Consider the following 17,923-nt stretch of genomic DNA (forward strand, 5'->3'; position numbering starts at 1 on the left):
AATACACCATCTTTTCTTAATTCATCTGACTTTTTCTTACTGAAAACTTGGATGGAATCATGTTTGTCTCATGATATGAGCAATAAGTATCATTCACTCTCTTAAATAAATTGCTTAGAAAATACCAAAAGCCATGTGAAGTGATGTCTGTTAGCTTGGAGCAATTTCAATAAATATTTTAAATTTTAAACAGAAAAAAAATAGGTTAAAAGATCAGTGGAACCTGAAAACTCTTTTGGAAAATAATGTAAAACAAAAATCTTTTCTGCTTCTTTCTAAATACCCAGTCCTACTGAAAACTGTAGAGGAAGCATATTTATATAATGATTTATGTAAACTACAATTCATTAACCAGTTTCAGAACTATTTGTTGATTTATAAAAAGAAATATATAAAAACTAGGGGCATCATTTGTTTCTATACATTTTTAAAAAATTAATATACTTTGTATTTTAGAGTATTAGATTTTTAGGAAATTGAGCAGTGCTAGAGAGTCTGAATCTGGATATTTATACTTTGGTAATATTTTATGGAAAACCAAGGGTTTTTGTTTGTTTGTTTGTTTGTTTTTGAAATAGGACACTAAGAACTATGGAAAGAATTTTCTGAAGCTTTTTCATATGTAGCATCTGCTGTACGTTTCTCTGGGTTTAGTTGATATTTCCAGGACTATTATTTCTGCTTCCTGTCTGCACCCTCCAGCCACCATTCTTAGGAAGTGAACTCTGGTTACTAATCCACATGTCTCAGAAAAAGGTGATAATTTGCAAGAAGTGTCACAAAGAAAAATCATGGCACCATTCAAGCTGCACTAATCTATTTAAATAAAATTCACACTTTCTGTTTCTAAAGTGGTTTGATAGGGGCATCATCAAAGCTGGAACACAGTGTATCTTGCTTACATGTAATGTGATGTTTAGAAATGTAGTGTGATGTTTCTTAGAAGTTGTTAAGTAGAGAAACATTTTCGATCAACTTTCAAAAATACATACATTACTATAGACACAAGATTCTTCCTGAGAATTATGGCATTGAAAAATTTGTTTACTTACTTTTCTGTGTGTGTGTTTGTGTGTGTGAGAGAAATGGATGAAAATTACTTATATGCTCTATAAACTCAATGATTTGGCTTTATACAAGTATTTTCAGTAACAGAATCAAGACTATATTTTCACAAAAAATTCTTTTGCAGGAAGTATTTTGAAATATTGCAAAATTTAAATGCTTTATCGAACATTACCAATTGATTTTTCATAAATTCTAAGCAAGGACTGTCAAATTTTATATTAAAGATGAATCAGCATGCCAGGATGGCTGTCAGTTGAGTGTCCAACTCTTGGTTTCAACTCAGGTCTTGATCTTGGGTCATGAGATTGAGCCCCCACGTCAGCCCCTCTGCACTCAGCACAGAGTCTGCTTGAGATTCTCTCTCCTTCTGCTCCTCTTTCCTGCTTGTGTTCTCTCTTTAAATACATACATAGTATCTTAAAAAACAAAAACAAAAATGAAGGAACTCCAAAGAGGTAACTGCTAGTTCTCCTTAGCCCCAAACTTCTTATCTGGCTCTCTCCTTCACTGTGTACTTTTTCCATCTCTAGACTTAACTCTACCCATGTCTTTCCTATTCTTGCCTTTCTTACATATCCTTCCATCTAACCTTTTGAGAAAGGTTCAACTTTGTCTTCAGAAGCTCTTTTCTGATGTGGAACTCCTTCCCCTTCCACTTCTACTTTCTCCTTCACCACCTTTCTTTATTCCTATTGATGTCATCAATGGAGGACCTACATAGGGGGTACCCCTAACCCAATAATTAATGGTCTTTATCATTTATTTAATTATATTCACCCTAATTAGGGTGCCCTCCCAATATTTTATATTGAATAGCCATAATGTGTCATGAGAACACCACTTTAGGTATTTCACCAAATTTTCTAGATAGGAACATTATTCACATAATATTACATTTCACAGCCATGATTACCCTTAACTCTGCTCAAACCATTGCAAATACAGTAAGAGCTTAAATGAGGAGTCCTCAAATATCACCCTAGCTTCAAGCAAGAGGTAGGGAAATTTACCTAATCTTATTTCCTATTAATTTATAGATTTCACATTACTAAAACTTTCAAAACTAAATTTCCTCTGGAATCGACTCATTCCTTTCTTTCCTAAATTCTTTCTCAAGGGCTTCCATATCAATCTCAAATGTTCATTTCTTCCAGGTCATATTTTGTCTTCTTGATAACTGCAGCATCCTCACTGATGACCCAAGAAACATGAAAATTTTGTAATCCCTCAGATCCACTGATACTTCATCTCAGCTATTTCATCATTTGCCAGCACAACAAACCATTGAATTTTATAACTTTTTAAAGGAATTCCACTAGAAACAAATCACAAAATCTTAATAATCAACAACTAATTTAACTTACATTTGTCACATTCTTTTATTCCTCTCTTCTTGACTTTCAATCCTTTTTTCCCTATTAAGAATGAGTGCTGTGAAGTGTGTAAACCTGGTGATTCACAGACCTGTACCCCTGGGGATAAAAATATATGTTTATAAAAAATAAAAAATTAATTAAAAAAAAAGAATGTTCTGTAATTTCTCAAATCTCTTCTGAATTTAGGTCTCTCATGCAGAAAATGCAGAAGTGCATGGCTCTGTGAAGTTTTCTTAATCTTCTCCAAATTTTTGCTCTCCTCTGGAGGTTATTTTGATTCACTGTACTCTTTGCTTGGCTATCTCTTCAAACTGCATCTTTCTTGACTGCTGTTTTGCACTTTGGGAAGATTGTTCTATCAGCACTCAGTTTCTCTTGCCTCTTCATTATTTCCATTTTCCCTGATAGAGTGATCCTCAGAACCTTGCTGTTCTAAAATTTTTTCAAAGCCATAAATGATGGAAGGACCAGAACCAATGGGGGAAAAAAATACCAAACCAGTATTAAGTTTGATGTTTGTGTGGACTGTGGCTGGGTTAACTATTACATGTTTCACTAATTTACCTTCTGACTTAAAATCTCATTGTATAGATCATCTGAATATAAGTCTCTTTTGTAAATTCTGGGAAATTACTTTTTATGACAATTATCTAGTTGGCTTCATGATTTTTTTTTTCAATAAAAGAATGTAGTTGTGAGTTTTGTAAATACACCGTGTCAACATTATACGCTCCAGAGGGGCAAGCACTCTAATGACCTATTCTCTACTTTATCATAAAAACAAATGCCACTGATTCTTCCCTTTTCAAATTACAAAGTGATGGTATCATTGGAAAGGACTGAGACTGGGAATGAGATTAATCTGTTTCCCCATTATCACTCTGCACATTAACCTTGATGGATTTGTCCTTATGTGTTCATTAATTCTTGTTTAATATGGAAACGTACAGGTCTGATGCTTGGGTCTCCTTCACGGCTTTATCTTTGACAATCCGGCTCTAAATATGCATTTATTTGGCAGATTTCTCTGAGGTTTTCCTGGGTTGTCCATTAATATTTGCAGGTTTCACAATGATACAGCCAAGGAAAATGAAATCACAATTCTTTTTAAGGTTTTTATTTACAAGAGGCTTCAAATGATAATTTGAAAATAATTTCCATGTCAGTTATAGTTAAGAACTTAAAATTGAAAAATCAATCCAATCAATGTATCACATTATAAATATAGATATATTATAAATATATTAGATATAAACATATCTAATATATTTATCGTTCATAAATTTTCTCTAGCCTTTTATTTTTTCTAGTCAGGTATGGCATGAATTTTTAAAAAATGATTTCATGTTTTTAGTTGAATTTTGATAGGCATTTGGTTCAGCTTTTTTTAATTTCCATAAACTCAGGCCAACATTTTACCTGTATTTCTGAATCCACACAATATGGCACAGATACTCACCTTAGTGGCAGAGATGCTTTGGATAGAGTTGAGTATTATATCAAATGCTGAAAAGGAAAGTCTTATAAATATAAGACAAAGTCTTATAATTCTCTTTCTTTGCTGTAAACTTAACAATTTATCAGGGTATTGGGACTGCTTCAAAAGATACATTTATTTTATCTTTAGAAATGGGAAAAAATATAAGAAGAGAAATGATTGATGCTAGTACATCAAACTCAATGTTACTCTCCCCCTTAAGGCAAAGGAAATCTATACTACAGAAGTTATCAGATGGCAGCAACACCTGTAGAGACGGCTGAGTATAGGATGAACTCAAGGCAAAGAAAGTAAAAGGCAGGTTTATGGGCCCATGAGATAAAGAGCTGATGTTGATGAATGAATGAGAAGCAAGACGAAATGTGAGATTGAAGATGGTATTACATAAAGATTTAGAATTAGAAAACCCCAACTCTGGGGAGAGCTATTTAACACCTATTTCTGACTGTTTTTTAAAATACAAATTAGGGGTAATAGCTTTGTTGTCATGATTTATACACATAATGATTGATCATCATACTTACTCTGTGTTTTCGGGAGGCACAGTTGAGAAGAGTGGTCCCAAACCATTCATTACTCATGGGAGGGCCAATGGAAGGGTTGAAGCTTTTGGGGGAGTTGTCTATGCTATAAATATTTATATTTAACATTTTTAGATATTTCTCAGTTCTTCATAAACTGTCATTAAATGTAATGTGTTGTTGTTGTTGTTGTTTTTTAAATGCAATGTGAGTCATCTCTAATCCATGTTTTCTTTTCACTTGAACCCAGATACCCTTTCCTCTTGTCCTTTGGCTGGAAACTCACTAAATCATGGGAATGCAAAATATCATTGGGAAGTGCTAAAATAAGCTTCATTTTATCTTTTCTCTAAAATTTTATGAAAATACTGGTTTTGGCCAGATGGAAAATTGGTGGAAAATCAACAAGTGACCAAAGCCAATGTGAGACAACAATTATCTTAGCACGAGATAATGTGTGCTGTTTCTATGGAAATCAGAAGAGAATAATGTGCAAAGAAATTACAGAAAGTGAAAGGATAAGTTTGTGGAGATTGTGTTAATGAAAAATAATATTTTTAGGAAGCTGGGTTTTTATTTTTATTGGACTTTTGTGAATTTCCCTTTTGGTTTAAATTTTAACTACGCCATATTCCATTTCATTTATATTCTTCAGCTCTTAAGATAACACACAAATTATTAATTCTAATTTTTTCAGTCTTACTAATTTATGAAATACAGGTTATATAACATACTTTTTTTTTATACTGACAATGATGGACTTTCCTTTAAGTGGAATATCAATTGGGAAAGTAGATATATGCCATTTTTCATCATAAAAGTATAAGATATATGGCTGTGGCTCCATGAATGTGTGGAGAATATTGATAGCTCTTCTTCATCCTTATCATTGCAAAAAGGTTATCTGATCCTGTAGTATTGATACACACATTTACTTATGTGTTCTCTGATCAAGTCATTGTAAAGAAAAATTTATTATTATTTGCATGTGAATTTCAGATCGTCTTCCTACAAGAAGGTATCTTGCTTATAGGGTTATTCTTCTAAAATTTACTTACTTGGGTTCCTGTGTGGCTTAGTCCTTTAAGCATCTGCCGTGAGCTCAGGTCATGATCCCAGAGACCTGGATGGAGCTCCATTCTCCCCAGGTTCCCTGCTCAGCGAGATGTCTGCTTCTCCCTATCCCTCTGCCCCTCCCCCTGCTTATGCTCTGGTGCACATGCTCTCAAATAAATAAATCTTTACAGTTGATCTTAGCCAAAAGCCCAAGAAGCGATCAAATAAATAAGTCTTTAAAAAATTAAAGTGAAACTTACTAATCTTAGAGTACTTTCATTTACTTTTTCTATCTATCCTGAAAAAGGGAGTAAAATGTTTGCGAAAAGAATAGATTGAAACGATGGCAAAGAATGATGTGGCCCACTTACTTTTCCTTTTCTTTATCACTGAGATTCACTGTCATTCACCCTATATACAGTCATTTAGATTTCATTGATTATGTTTTCAATTTTATTTAATTTGCTTTTAGGAATGTGAAAAATTATTCAGATGTTACTTATTGTACATTGTCTTTCCAACTGCATTTTGGAAAAGGTAGTAGATTGGCTTTTAATGAAAAGGACTACTTCCAAAACTCCTTTTAATATAAAGTACATCAGGTTAAATCATTTTAAGAAGCTGCAACAGGTATGATTTCGTAGACCATTTTTTTTTTGTTTGTTTGCTTGTTTTTGAATGAGCTAGCTCAAATAACACAGATTTGCCTGTGCTATGAATTGATGATGAAGCCAGGCATAAACAATGGGTTAACTATGTATTCACATTGGTATATTTTATCTTTAGATGTACTCTTTGAAAAACTATGGGACAGGAAAGGTGAGGCATGTTCAAGAAGTTCATTGGATTTATCCTTTAAGAAATAATTAATAGGCCCCTGGTTGGCTCAGTCAGAATAGTATGCATCTCTTGATCTCAGGATTGTGAGTTCAAGTCCCACATTGGTTGTAGACATTACTTAAATAAATAAATAAACTTAAAAATAAAAATAAGTGATTAAATGATTATAGGAGGCACTTTTGATGCCCAACTCTGAGTAACTGAGTAACTCTGATTTAATTTGCAGGGTAGTAGCTGTCCACGTCAAGTTACTGAATCTTTCTTCATCTTTGCTTAAATGCTTTCTCCAACATCATGGTGGTTGTAATGGAAATGGAAATGTTGTAATGGAAATGGCCCGAGAAGCAGAACAGTGGAATATTAGTCTGGAACTGAATTACTCATTAGTTGGATGGCAACAGGGGATGCTTCTTGGTAATAAGTGGAATGAGTGTTAATGACCAAAGAATACTGTAGCATCTTTCTTGCCATGAGCCCCATGAGTGATAAACTGAGATGACATTTAGATGCAAGGGTATGTAGAGGTTTATACAATCAATATCTCCAGCAACTGTAAGGACTCTGCTCTTTGCTGGCTTTTGTTAACTGCTGAAAATTTTTTGGAAAAAAAAAAAAAAGAGAGAGAACAATACCATCAGAGCATGAACTCTTTCCTCAGAGCATGCTCTAAAAGCTAGAAGACATCTATGGCCTTATCTAAATCTATTCTCATTTCCTGAAGCAGGAGAGATTATGCCAAACATTTGGTCCAGGATTTGAATCTAAGAGTGATAGAGCTCCTAGTAGTAGATGGGATGCATGGCCTTGAATGCATCCTGTATTAACAGTGGAGGTCCTGATAGGGAAATATATGAAACCCTAAAACATTTGACCAATCAGGAGGTATTTACCACAGTCGGATATCCTGGTGTGGTAGGAGCCGCCTGTGGTGAGCACACACATCCACTTTCATTGAAGCTTTAGAAAAGTTGTTTTCTGGAAAAAAAACAGATTAATTAATTGCTTTTTATGAATGGAGTGAGAAAGTTGGAACTCCTCCTTGGTAGCATATAAAGAAGCTCATCTCTCCTGCATTGGGAGAAAATATCATTTCTGAGAATCAGATCAGGTCCTAATGTTAGAAAACAATTTCCACAAGAGGTCAAATTCTCAATAAAGGCAGGATCTGCTTGCTACGATAAGGACCCTAGCTGGGAAAACATGGGATCCAGATATATAAAAATGGGAGTAATTGATGTCCCCCCTAATCAAGAATTCTCATATTCCTCTATGAGTCCACAGACATAGTGTATTATTCCCTATTAAAAGAGATTTTGCCCATTTGTAAGATGGTGCAAATGCTTCTCTTCTATAACTCATGTACAGCACTCAGGATTAGTTTCTGTTGCTCCTTCTTCCCACTAGATTTTAAGTTGAGCTTAAATTATAACCCAAGACATCTAGGGGTGTTCTGGGTCTAACAAGGAAAAAAATAACTAAACCCTTTAAGAATTGCAAAACATAGCCATCATGAATTGTCAGGACCCATTACAGTTTAATTTATTTGGGACAACTCTCCTGGGATATCAGACTAAACACCTGGTAAAAACCTTTGGGAAAACTGATGGCTCATGCTAGGTGAAGTAGAATTGGCAGCATTATGGTGACACTTGGTGGGAATGAGGTGGAAATCTGTCAGATGATGGTATTTACAAAAAGGCCAAGAGGATAAAGACAGGCTCACAAATACAATAAGAATGACGGTATATCCTGGGGCAGGCTTGGGGAAGAGGATGCCTAGGATCACTTAACCTCCATAAGCTGGTGGATGGAATCATCATGAAGGGTCATAGGGGAGGAGCAGCAGCCAGGGGAGGTTGGCTACAGAGTGCTATGGAGGTGGTTAACAGAGTATGTCACCTCTAGGAGAAGAATAAGTGGGTAGCCAATAGGGGTACTGTTCAGTTTGTGCCAGCAGAAGAGGGTAAGATGGACATCTTAAGGGTTCAGTGCTAGCTTTTCCATCAAAAGTCCCAACACTAATCCAGTTCCCAGAGGAGAGCAAGTTTTCTAACCCAGAACTCTCTGTAGTGATCATGATGGCAGAGAAGGCTATCAATAGGCCCGACAGCATGAACTCCTTTTTACCAAAGCTCTTTTAGTTATTGCTGTCACCAGATGCCACTCTTCCTCAGGAATTCCTGTTGTTCATTGGGCGGCAAGTTGATGTATTGAACCCTTTCTGTTCTGGAAAGGTCATATATTTAGTTTAGTAAGAAAAGACACATCCTGAATGTGCAATGGATTTTTATCCTCTCAAGGTTCCAATTAGTACCATTTTTCAAACAGAGTGTTTTGTGCTTGGTTTACCACCATGGGACATCACATATCAAAACAGACCAGGAGTTCCTTTTTCTCTCAATGGAAGTATGGAATTGCGTGTAGGACTTTGGGATCCCTCCCCTTTTTACCACATACTGAATCGCTCAGGAGATGCACAGATGCTAGAATATTGGAATACCCAACCAAAGGTGCAATTAAAATGCCAAGTTATGAGCATACTCTGCACATTTACAGAACCTCTGTAAATACCTCTGCTATGCAGTGTATTAGTTGTAGCAAGCCTTTTAGTGCTATACTTTGTCCCTAGTGGGAAGAGTAGAGGGGGTGGAGGAGGTAAAGTTAGCATCACTCCTGATTACCCACTGGGGGGCATTTTGTTTCTTGTTATTGAAATTCTAGACTGTGCCTGATTAGAGATCCCAGTTCCACAAAGGGTCAGTCTTTTTCTAGGAAGCACATAGAAAGTCCTATTGAACTCTGAACTGTGGCTGCTACTTGGTTTCTGTGGACTCCTTGTGTATATGGACTAGTGGGCAAGACAAGAAATTGCCATCTTGCCTTTTTTACTTCTTCAGCACAAATTATCCTTGATTGGATTTTCTGGAGGAATATAAGGTGTTAATTAGTTACTAAACCTATCAAAAGAGGAAAATAAAAGCAGGGTTGGGTATAGAGAGAAGTTGAACTGTGAAATTAATTTTACAGTAATTGACAACTAGTGGGGAGCTTTGGAGCAAATATTATTTGTCAGAGTGGTCCTGCGCCAAGTAGAAATGCCTGGGGATTTACACCCTTTCCTCATTAAGTTGCTAAATACTGACCACTCTCAGCAGATGCTGAGAACTGATACATGGCAATGTCTGTTGATTGTACCTCTCAGAGTGAGCCAAGAGTTTTCCTGGAAGGGAGATCAGAGTAAAGCTTCTATGTATCTACCTTACATGTGATCTATCATATCACTGCCTTAGACCCAAGGGCCAGATTTACGATAAGCAGGTAGGACAGGCGTGTAATCCTATCACATCACCTGGAAGCTGCTGCCTAAAAAAACATTGGCTCTCAGCCAAGTTACTAAACAGAAGGATGATTGTTTTGGGTGGGAGCCTGAAAGTATATTTGGTAGAGGATATAGCATTGAGCTGGTGGCTATTGAATAGTGTTATATCTCTAAGAGTTAAAAAAAAAAAATCTAGTTTTTCTTACAGAGCAGCAGAGAAAGAAGTTATTGTACTTTTGGATGTAATCAACCCTGATAAGTATGAAAGTCTAGGGATCTCAGACTGTTAATAGATCCCGCAGAAAGGATCAAGTATGTCTGGAGGCTGGACATCGCTAGGATACCTTTTGGTATGTCCACAATCAGGGAAAACAGTAAATGTGCAATTGCAGCAATCCAAGATAACTAGGGGCTCATACTTCTCAGAGATTAAATCTAGGCCATTCCAATGGGTAAACAACCTAGGTCAGTAAAAGTAATGAGGCAGGGAAAAAGAAATGTAGAACAGGATACAGAAGAGGGCCAATGAATAGCACTTAACTACCTTGGCACCTCTTGGAGCCATGGAACTTGAGCTTGTTTAACAAGTTCTAGCTTTTTACTGATCCTGTCATTGTTGGTGTTTGTTTTTGTTTTTAGAGAGATTGTGGCTGGCCAATGGCTTGAGATATCAGATTCCCATTAAATACAGCTTATGCTATCAGGTCCTCCCATTTGTATCATTTAGACTTTGAAAAAAATCCTTCCTTGGACTTTGGAATGCATTCTTCTCTGCAGTTAGAGACCCGTGAATTGATGTGATGGTGACTTTTGGGATTAAGACTTTTGGGGATATGGCTGTGGTAATGACACCATTTGGGTCATTTAGAGAGAGGATATGGAGTCTAATTGTCCTGGAAGTAAATCTTCTACATAGAATGCTAAATCTACTACCCTTGAAGAAGAAACATCCTGAATTTGACTATCTTGTTGAATATCTAGTGTTACTAGATTTTTTTTTTCCCAGTAGTCCATTTGTATACCAGCTTTCACAGGTGGCAACATGAACTAAATTTAAGTATTAGCTTTTATCTAATGAACAAACCTCAGAAACAGTGAGTTTATTTATCTACCTTCTTTTTTTAAATTTTGCCATTACTTCTCATGCATATCATAGTCATCTTATTTGCAATCTAGCAGGTCTGAAAAAAATGTATAATTAAGACCATTTCTGAAAACCCGTTGGATACTGAGTCCTGTCCCTGTAGGAGGATTCTTCAGCCACTATGTCAATTGGCACAGATATTTCTCTTTCTTCATATGATGAAGATCAGGGATCTAAACTTATCTGAAAAGCTAGAGAGGCACCGTTTGTTCCCATTGCAATGGCCAGGTTTGCAGCAATTGTTACATATGGATTATATAAATTGAAGAGCAGGGGAAATACTAAAATGTCTGTTCACTTGATCCACATGCATGTGGCAGTCCAAGGCTTTGTTGTGGGAGCAGTGACTCTTGGTATGGGGTATTCCATGTATAAGGAATTCTGGGCAAAGCCTAAACCTTAGAGAAAGAGAAGCTGTCTCAGTTTTGTTGGTGGTGTTTGCTTTACTTAGGCGTCTCATATTGAGTTTATATGTTTATGTTGAAAATAAATCATTTGAATGGGTCAGATAATATGGTAGTTTAAGAATTGGCTTCCTTTCTTGCAGGCTTGATTTGACTGGTTGCCAAATTACTAATGACCAGTCAACTAGCTAGGTCATTCAGGGGAGTCACATTAGCACAAAAGAAGAAACCTGTCACTTTTAAATGGACTAGACAGTGGTAAAATATGCTCCTCCTTAAACTCTTATGATAAAATCAGTTATGAAGAGGACATTGTGCCAGTCCTGAAGTACTCCTAGTTGCTGATTTGATTCTAGTATCAAAACATGCTTTTGATGTTATGTAGGAATCCCATTTAACTTTTTTCTGCCTATTTTGCAGATTGATTGGGTACTTCAGTTTTTAGGACTGGTTGGCTCTTAATTCTTTCAGAACAGTGCATGGAATATAGTAAGCTTCCCCACAACCTAAAATACATTTATTTAATCCAAACCTAAAAAGCCGATAAAGAGCTATTTAGAAGTAATATTTATTTCAGAATCATACTTGTAAACATGAGAATAACCTAACTGTGGATCCCAGTTTAGCTTCTTTTGTAATTGCAGAGTTATATTAATGCTGCTGTTGTATTAGAATAATTTTTAAATGTTGAAATGTGTATTTTAAGTACTAATGCAAAGGTTAAGTGAAAAACACTTTTTAAATGTATGAAGCTTGTTTATTTTCTCTGTAAGAATCATAAATGTTAACAAACTTAAAAAAAAAAGACCATTTCTACCTAAATAACCAAATTTTTCCCTCCCCAAATTTCCTTTTGCCTAGGTGACTATCACTTTCATTCTCTCCAGGACTTTTCTATGGTTTTCTTAAACTAAATTACCAGACAACAAAATAATAGATGAGTGTGTAACTAAAGGACAGTGGAGGGCCCATGGGTGGCTCAGCCGGTTAGGCATCTGACTTCAGCTCATGTCTCTCATCAGGCTCCCTGTTGTTCTGGGAACCTGCTTTTCCCTCTGCCTCTGTCTCTCTCTCTCTCTCTGTCTCTCATGAATAAATAAATAAAACCCTTAGACAAAATGAAGAACAGTGTAAGAATTCTGTATATGCATGCTGTGCTGTAGTGTTAAGTGCCCTTCTTCACCCTGTATTATAGTGAAAATGATTATATTTTACTACATACTAGTATAAACAGAAGAGACTAGTTTCTGTTGGTTGGGATCCCCCTTGGGGAATCTGGCTAGTCCAGCCCCTTCTTTTTTTTTTTAATTTTTTATTTTTTTTATAAACATATATTTTTATCCCCAGGGGTACAGGTCTGTGAATCGCCAGGTTTACACACTTCACAGCTTTCACCAAAACACATACCCTCCCCAAGATCCATAATCCCACCCTCTTCTCCCAACCCCCCTCCCCCCAGCAACCCTCAGTTTATTTTGTGAGATTAAGAGTCACTTATGGTTTGTCTCCCTCCCAATTCCATCTTGTTTCATTGATTCTTCTTCTACCCACTTAAGCCCCTTCTTGAATCCACAAGGCCGATGAGGTTGATATCTTAGTGTGGTTATAACCACTAGCACCACATTAGTGTGCTCTGAAATATTGGTTGGGAAGCCCTCCTCTGTTGTTTTATTAGACTTGATAGTACACAGTAGTCCATTTCCTGCCTGCCGCCCCCCTGCCCCAGCCCGCTATATTCAGTTTATGATTCAGGATGATTTAGTGTGGAAGGTAATGTTAAATATTTTTTTCACTTTTAGTGAAAGTGATCTATCTTTTCACAAAAAATTTTAATATTATTTCTATACAATGAGAAATGTTAAAATGAGCAAGTTTCTTCTTTCCTTCTATTCTCCTTTTCTCTACCACCTGATATAAAATAGTAATATTATATTTCTATAATTATTTCCTTGAAATTGTTAAATATATTAGTACACCTTCAATTTTTTAGTTGTAATTGATTTACTTTGAATCCTGACTATATTGATTATAGTACATTAACTGTTTCCTCTAAGAATTTTATGGTTCCTGATGTTACCTTCAAAATTTTAACCCATTTCCAGTTAATTTTTGTGTATGGCATAAGATAGTAATGATAGTTTTATTCTTTTGCAAGTGACTATCCATTTTCTCTGCATTATATTTACTGAAGAGATGGCATTTTCCCCCTTGTATAATCTTGGCTCCTTTGTTTTAAATTTATTGGTCATACAGTGATAGGTTTATTTCTGGGCTCTCTGTTCTATTTATCTTTGTATGTTTTTATGGTAGTACCATACTGTTTTAATTACTATAGATTTGTAATATAATTTGAAATCAGGGACCATAGTGGCTCTAGCTTTGTTCTTTTTTTTTTTTCTCAAGATTTTTCAGGGTCTTTTGTGGTTCAACACACATTTTAAGATTGTTTGTTCTATTTCTGTGAAAATTATCATTGGAATTTTGATAGAGATTGAACTGAGTCTGTAAATTTTCTCTGGGTAGTATGGCCATTTTAACAATATTAATCCTTCTAATCCATGAGCACAGCTTATCTTTCCATTTGTTTGTGTCATCTTCTGTCTGTTTCATCAGTATCTTGGAGTTTTCAGAGTACAGGTCTTTCACCTTCTTGGACAAGTTTATTCCTTGACATTTCATTCTTTTTGATGCATTCGTAAATGAGATTGTTTTCTTAATTTGTCTCTCTAATAGTTCAGTATTAGTATATAGTAATGCAATTGGTTTTTGTGTATAGATTTTGTAACCTTACACCTTTACTGATTTTATTTATCAGAACAGATTTTTGGTAGAGTCTATAGGGTTTTCTATCAATGAAATCATGTCTTCTGCAAATAGTGACACTTTGATTTCTTCCCTTCCTATTTGGATGCCTTTTATTTATTTTTCTTGCATAATTTCCCTGGCTAGCATTTCCAATACTGCTGAACAGAAGTGGCGAGAGTGAGCATCTCTTTCTGGTTCTGGATCTTAGAGAAAAAGCTTTTAGCATTTCGTCATTGAGTATGTCTACTGTGGGCTTGTCATACATAGCCTTTATTATGCTGAGATGCCTTCTCTCTGTACCTGCCCTGTTGAGTGTTTTTATCTTAAATGGGTGTTGGACTTTGTGACATACTTTTTCTGCATCTGTGGAGACCGTCTTCACTATTTCTCTTATTTTGTTAATGTCCTATATCAGGTTGACTGACTTGCAGCTATTGAGCTGTCCTTCCATGACTGGGATAAATACCCCCTTGATCATGGTATATGATCCTTTAAACATATTGTTGGTTTCCCAGTGTTTTGTTGAGGACTTTTCAATCTATGTTCATCAGGAATATTGGCCTATAGGTTTTTGTTTGTTTGTATGTTCATTTGGTTTTTGTTCATTCGTTTTTTAGTGTCCTTGTCCAGTTTTGCTAATAGTATTGGTAGCCTTGTAGAATGAGTTTGGCAGCATTCCTTCCTCTTCAAGGAAGAGGAAGTTCTTCATTTTTTTGTTTGTTTCTTTGTTTTCTTTTTTGGTTTTGTTTGTTTGTTTGTTTGTTTTGAAGAGTTTGGGAAGGATCGATATTGAATCTTCTTTGAATTTTGAATTTTAGTAGATATCACCAGTGAAGCCATGTGGTCCCAATTGTTGAAGGTTTGCCAAGACTTGTCATTGTTCCAATGGAAGGAATCTCCAATAGCACCCCGTTTCAGGCTGATTGGAAGCCATACCCTTAGTGGCTTTTAAAGTATGAAAATCTTTGCAATCCCCATGGGAACACAGTGGTAAATCCTGCTGACCTCCTGTCCAGGAAATCAGGAGGTGTTTGACATTCACAAAACTTGGGTCTCCCGATGAGCTGATGAGTGTGTAAACTCTTTTCTGAGAGGTACTGCGATGCTGTAGCCAGTCCCTGGGAAAGTGCAAGGATGACTTTCCATGGCTTATGTTCTCTGAGAGCATCTCTGTAGCCTCTTCATATGTGCCAAACTGAAAGCCTGCCCTTTAGGCTGAACCTCTAAGACAAGTACAGATTTTTTTCATAGGAAGGCTCAGGATACATTTTGGTCTACTGTCTTTGCAGTGCCTGGTGGTGATAGCTGCCAAGAACTGTCGGCTCAGTTGTTTTAGGCCTGTGAGGCCCAGAGAGGCAAGCACCCCTGGCCACCAGAGCCAGGGAGTCCTTTGTGCACCATGTGGGTCTGCCAGCTTTTGCAAGGCAGGTTGAGTGCAAGACCCAGAAAGGTCCACTCATTTTAGCTTTAGTGAGGCTGGAGGAGAGCACAGGGTTAAGACACATCCACTGGTTTTGGTGAGGGAGTGGTAGAGCTCTGGGGTGGGGCATGCCTGCCAGCTTTAGTGGGGCAACAGCTGTGTCTGTGCGAATCTTCTGGCACTAGCCAGGTGGAAGGGAGTGCAGAAATGGTGCTTGCCAGTGCCTGTGTTCTGGACAGAATCCCAAGAGGCCCTATCTCTCAGTCAGATAGTTTAAAGATTAACAAATGAATAGTCTAAGGCACTTTTCAAAGAGCTGGTTTTGCAGTGGGGTCTGGGATGCTGGAGCCCTTGGAAATCAGAATCTCAGCTCCTTGTAGCCCTTTCTGTCTTTGAGATGTAAGACAGTTGGTTTCAAAAGTCAGGTGTTTTGGGGTTTGCATCTCTCTGGTTCAGGTTGCAAGGGTTGGCATGCCTTATGTGGGGCACAAACCCCTTACTCCTCAGGGAGAAGCTCTGTCCATATTCCTGAGAGCTCTACAGCCCTGGGAGTGGCATTTTTGGTGAGACTGCATCTCTTCCTCTTCTCCCTATCTTAATGTGGCCCTTTTATCCCTTGTTGTGGAAGCGCTTTTTATCTGGTTTTCAGGTCTATTTCAGAAGGAGTTATTTGACAGGTAACAGTACAGTTGGTGTGTCCAAGCAAGAAGATGAAGTAAAGGTCTTTCTTTGCTTCCATCTAGGACTGCTTCTTCTGTCTGTAATCCTTTTGTTGTTTAATTATGTTTGTTTTTGGTTGCTTTTGAAATAATGTTTGCACAATGACTGTTTCGTGTATGTGTTGCCCAATACTGTTTTCAATTCCCCGAGATATGTGTCTTTTTATGTCTAACTTCTGTCAGTCTTGGATCATCTCTCTGCTCCAAGCCCACTTTATCTTGATTTATAAGATCTTACCCAGTCTTGCTTTCCTTGATCTCCATTGACATAGTTTCCTCCTCCCTTCCCCTGATTTTCTCAGTTCCAGGATGCTGCTCCTTGGTGTTCTTGGCACCTACCAGGCATGCTCTTGAGAGACTTGGCTGTTCTCTTTCACTGGAATGTTTTCCTCTCACATGTCAACACCCCTTGCTGTCTCACTTACTTGCTTCTGGTCTTTTTCTCAAAAGTCATGGTGAAGCTTTCTACCCACTCTACAACTTTAGTCTTCTTCCAAAATTTCATAATCTCCTTCCTGGTTTTTTTTTTTTTTCCCTTAGTTATTAACACTGCCTCTGCACTATTTGACTTCTTTACCTTGATTATGTCTTTCCCACTTGAAAGGAACCCTTCAAGAAACGTTGTCATTTTACTACTTTATCTCCTGCACCAGATACAGCCTAAGAGTTCCTTAAATAGTGTTAAGTGAACAAAAAAGACAGAGGAATTCCGGGTCTTCTCAAATTTATTTTCCAAATATTTTATTTAAATGGTACTTTTTCGCCATCAGATTTTTCACTTGAATGTGTTCTTTTCCATAACCCAGTGTTTTGTTTCTTATACCTTTCTATACCACTCAATTTTATAGATGTTATAGTTTCCTTATTCTTTCTGAAGCTCAGAAGCCATTTTGACGCTTTTGTTCTGTTCATAGCTTTCCACTAGTCTTCAATGTCCTTTTTTTTTTTTTTTCTCAGAACAATACAGGGGGCCCTAAAATAGCTGATTGGAAGTTATTGTGCATGTGGTTGCTTATGGATTACAAGGCTTCATTGTAGAATATTAGGGCTAGAACTTTTTTTTATTGTCAGATACCCAACTGTTAGTGTGTTTGAGTTTTTCTCTGGGGCTGGTAAGGTACCTAGTACCTAAGAGGCTGCTATTGTTCTTAGGTCAGATAGAGGGAGGATAGAACATCTCACCCCTTGAGAGGAATAATCAATCTCTCTTTCTTCCTTCCTTCATTCCTTCCTTCCTTCCCTTCCCTTCCCTTCCCTTCCCCTTCTTTTCCCTTCTATTCTTCCTTCCATCTATCCTTCCTTCCTTTCTCTCTCTCTTTCTCTGTCTTTCTCAGTTATTCTGTCTTGGAGGGATTTTCTCCTTCAGTATGGTTCCAGCTCCTCAGTGGGCACCATATGTTTCCCACTTCCTTTTTCACTGGCTAAATCTCTCCAGAGAGGAAAATTCTGACTTTATCCTGACAGGGATAAAATTGTTTCCTTACTTCTGGGATAGGGGAAGAGATCTCTAACCCAGCTTCGGAGAACTACAATCCCTAATACTCCCTGGTGTTTCTGTGATTCTTTGACATAGTTTTCCCTGTAATTCTTCTGTAGAGACTTTAGAATCTGTCTTTCCCAAGTCTGTGTCATGTAATACCAATATATCTGTCTTCTGGATTTCACATTTCAGTTTGTGATTATCTTTCTCATTCCTAGTCTTTTTTGTTTATCCCTTTTTTTCACCCTTAAATCTCTAGTGTAATTTCAGGAC

General features: G+C 36.9%; 1 pseudogene; it reads left to right on the forward strand.

Moving 5' to 3' along the window:
- Positions 1-10,918: 10,918 nt before the first annotated feature.
- On the forward strand, positions 10,919-11,936 carry LOC131831423 (HIG1 domain family member 1A, mitochondrial-like; annotated as a pseudogene).
- The last annotated feature ends 5,987 nt before the right edge of the window (positions 11,937-17,923 follow it).

Source organism: Mustela lutreola, chromosome 5 (genome assembly GCF_030435805.1).
Source record: "Mustela lutreola isolate mMusLut2 chromosome 5, mMusLut2.pri, whole genome shotgun sequence".
Taxonomy (NCBI): domain Eukaryota; kingdom Metazoa; phylum Chordata; class Mammalia; order Carnivora; family Mustelidae; genus Mustela; species Mustela lutreola.